This window comes from Euprymna scolopes, chromosome 4 (genome assembly GCF_053919585.1).
Source record: "Euprymna scolopes isolate OS-2025 chromosome 4, ASM5391958v1, whole genome shotgun sequence".
NCBI lineage: Eukaryota > Metazoa > Mollusca > Cephalopoda > Sepiida > Sepiolidae > Euprymna > Euprymna scolopes.
The window spans coordinates 104,813,713-104,817,974 of record NC_136485.1 but is presented as its reverse complement, the minus strand read 5'-3'; the positions used below and the strand labels follow the sequence as shown (position 1 = coordinate 104,817,974).

The 4,262-nt window shown below is 36.8% G+C and overlaps 1 pseudogene; it reads left to right on the top strand.

Moving 5' to 3' along the window:
• The first annotated feature begins 3,030 nt into the window (after nucleotides 1-3,030).
• Nucleotides 3,031-3,156, top strand: LOC145275038 (U2 spliceosomal RNA; annotated as a pseudogene).
• Nucleotides 3,157-4,262: the final 1,106 nt, after the last annotated feature.

Sequence of the window (4,262 nt, the reverse complement as noted above, 5' to 3'; positions counted from 1 at the left end):
TGGGAAGCATGTAAATATCTACCCTCCTAAGTCCACCAAAAAATATTTCAACAATTATTAAAAATTAAATAGCTGATTAAACGAAATGAGTGACCTGCATTAACAGAGACCTCGTAAACATTCGCTGATATTATCAATTTTTTTACATCATTGACTCGATTACACGACTTCCAGCGAGAGATGTATTCACTTACAGAAAAATTAGCTTACTGTCGCTAGAAAAACGTGACGTCATTCACCATTCGTCATCGCTTGACGCCTGTTTTGTTTATGGCGTTTGACCTCGACACACTGTATACAATTGCAATCATTCATCTCTATGATCGAGTCTGTAAGCAGATAAAGATTATTTTGACATGCACTAAATATGGCACTCGTTAAAATTCACACTGGCTTACTTTATCGCTACTGACGTAGGATTCCTAATATGCAACACGTTGACCTTCAAAGCAATTAATAACCTTAACATTAGTTACATGTAAAATGGGTAAATATAAATAGCAAGTGAAACAAATGTCGATGCTGAATAGCGTATGATGGAAAATTTCTTATTAGCAGCTAAAATAATCTTGCAACTGTTGTATTTCTGCTGTATGTAAAATGGCGACACACATTGATGCATTTAACATAATGATATATCACCGTTGCCCTGTGCAGTGCAGGAGGTGTTAGTGAGAAAAAAGAAAACAGAAATTTACGGGTTGGTTTCTCTTGTTTGATTGCAAGTGGATTACCCATCTTAATTTCACTTTAGTACATATAATAATTTTTAACACCCACGTAGCCACGTGGGATTTCAATTTATCCTGAGAGGCATTTATTAAGCAAAGGGTATGTTCCTCTTCAGATCTACATTGTTAGTAGCATAACCTTTTCAGGTGCGGTTTAAGCAATCAACAAAGCTTTATTTTATATATATATATATATATATATATATATATATATATAAATATATATATATAATATATATATATATATATATATATATATATATATATTATATTATATCTCATAGGATTAGCGAATCTCTCGATGGAGGTTTTCTTTCTAGGGCAATTGCTCTTGACATATCAAAGGCCTTTGGTAGGATATATAAATGGTCTACTCCACAAGATCTCTAGCTACAGTATAGCTGAAAATGTTTTCTCAATTATTAAATAATTTCTCTCTTATAGGTTCATAAGAGCAGTGGTCGATGGGGAGAAAGCAGAAGCTCACAATATTAATGCTGGAATCTATCAGGGTTAATCAGGGGCCTAACTCTCTTCTTGATCCACATTAATGATCTCCCAAATCACGCCCAAAGATCATTCGTAGACATTTATGTTAACGACACTACCATCTATGACAACACTTCAAGTGCCGGGAATGACCAAGTTCTCTCTGATTTCTCTCTCCTTTGTGTTATATTAGAACGTGGTATAATTGGGAAAGAGGTAGCTGGTTACTTTTAATGCATCTAAACCCGAGCTCCTATCTTTACATCATCAACGCTCTGATCCCCGTCTTGCATCAATTGAAATGAATGGTTCTCGTCTTGGAGAGGCTCCATGTTTTGACAAGCTTTAGGCTGACCTTTACTCCTGGTATGAAATGAAACACGTGCATTAAATCCGTTGCAACGTCCGGGATCATTCTACCGCTCCAGTAGATATCTCACTACTGATGCAATTGTCTACCTGTATAAGAGCCAAGGATGGAGTACTGTTGCCACATCTGAACAGGGAAATCTAGACGCAGCTTATCCTGCCTTGACAGAGTTCAAAATAGACTTTGTAGCCTAGTGGAGGATGCCTTTTTCTCTTCCTTGCACCCTCTTTCGTACAAAATAAACGTTGCGATCCTGTATCCTTATTTTCATGGCAAGTTCTCGTATGTGCTCCAAACTATAATTCTCCCACACGAACACACTCGTCTACCCGAAACAACTATCAATAATTTCTCCCACTGCCTAAACCTAAACGTAGATTCCATGAACAAAGCTTCCTTCTTAGAAGTGCACACCTGTAGAACTCTCTTCCATTTCCCTGCTTTCCAGCTTACTACAATGTGGCCGTCTTCAAGGCCAACGTAATCCAATTGACCAAATTTTCACTACTAACGATTACAACGATATTGTCTCATTGAAAACTGTACAGCCATTAACCCTTATCTTCGAGTGGCTTCCGGTGTCTCCTTTGTAAAAAATATACATACAGATTTTTCACACATTTAAACTCCATCGATCTTACGATTTTTTCCAATTTGTGCACGGACGATAAAATATATCTTCACTTTATATTAAGGTCATGCATATAATTCTGAAAGAACCTTGGCCTAACGTTCACAGAAAACATGAGTTGGAACAATTACATTGAAGGCATTGCTAGGGCCGCTGCAAGGAAGGTGGGCTCTCTCTACCGTGCTAGAAAACTACTAACAATCGAAAGTATCCTGTACCTCTATAAGGCCACCATTCGCCCATGTATGGAGTATTACTGTCACATTTGGGCTAGTGCATCTGCTACTAGTCTCTCACTCCTCGACAAGGTTCAAAAGAGAGTCGCAAATCTGATATGACCTGAACTGGCATCTAAGCTTCAGCCTCTGTCCCATCGACGAAATGTAGCATCCCTCATCCTGTTCTACAAGTATTTTAATGGTAAATGCTCTGACAAACTGCAAGCACTTGTGCCCCCACAACGTGAACACCCTCGACAAACACGACAGGCTGCTAACCCCCCCCCCCACACTGTAGAGATCCCTAGATGTAAAAGATCTTTCTACTCCAGTAGTTTCTTCCCCAGAACCGCTAGATTTTGGAATTCCATTCCAGGTCCCTGCTTCTCCAACTGTACTGACGTATAGAAGTTCAAGTGCAACGTGACCCGACATCTTGCTGCCCAAATCCCTACATAGTACCCCAGTAGTTGTTGCCCCTGATAGTAGCCCCCTACATCAAAGTGGCAATGTGCTTTTTTTTGGGTGAAAATGTAATAAAACAAAATCGGCCTTGTTCCTAATTTGCTCGGTGGACGAGCAAATAAATACAGCTTTTCTTGGCCTTTTGGCCAAGATCAAAGTGTAGTATCTAGTCTTACTAAATGCTTTACTTATTGTAGTATAAAGTGGGGGATCACTTTCCTGTATTAATTTAATGTAAAAATATCACCCACTTTACAACCAGTCAGTCTCAAAGCCATTCAAGTCATTCTCCAGATTATTCAAGTTGTTTTTTTAAGGATTTCAGTTATTTTTTAAGCATTCAAGTCATTCTTAAGGTCATTCAATTCATCCTTAAGTTACATTAAAATCATTCTAAGTCATTTACTTTTTATTTATTTAAGTCATTTCAGCCCATTTTTCGGTCATTTTAGTTTATCTTTAAGAATTTCATGTCAATCCTACATTCACGCATTCATTCATTACACGAGAGCACGCGACTTATGGCTATCGACTTTGTTAAGTATAAAGCAACTTACCAAATTCAATTACTGAAATAATCCAAGTTACCCACACATTTATATATTATCATCACCATTATTATTATTATTATTATTATTATTATTATTATTATTATTATTATTATTATTAGTAGTAGTAGTAGTAGTAGTATTGTCGTTGTGGTTATTTCGACTCGTGATCTAACATTTGCATCACACGTGATTGAACATAATGCAAAACGATTGTTCGTAGCTTTTATGTACGGAAATGCTTTGTATAAACCAATCCCACTTCTGTTTTTAAAGAACGAACTCATTTGGCCCTTCCGAAAAAGCAAATACATGACATTGGATATAAAAAGCCACAGGTTACACATCCGAGTATCCTTTTATCTCTCCTTATAAAAGAGATTGATAGAGCTATGTGTAGAGTGAAAAGAGAGTGTGGTATGTAAGAGAGATCTTACGCAATCAATTTCAATACAAGCATGCATTGCTGACAACCTTTGTTCTCAGGTCAACTTAAACCTTGCACCTAGGTCAAAATTATATAAGAACTAACCAAAGTCTATGAAAAGGTTTTCTCTTCTTTATATATATGCTTGAATGTCAATTTTTTTTTACTGCAGTTACTTCTAAGAAATCAATAAGCGCTTTGTTTGAACTAATGTTATATAATGGTGTACCAAAAACGGTACCAAAATGAGTAATGTTATGGTATCCAACATGAACGGCACCCATGTAAAAGAGTGTATTCGTTTCGTGTTTGTGACGTGTCCTAAATGTGTTACAAAATGTCTATTAGTGATTCTTCATTTCTGAATCCGTTTTACGTTTCGT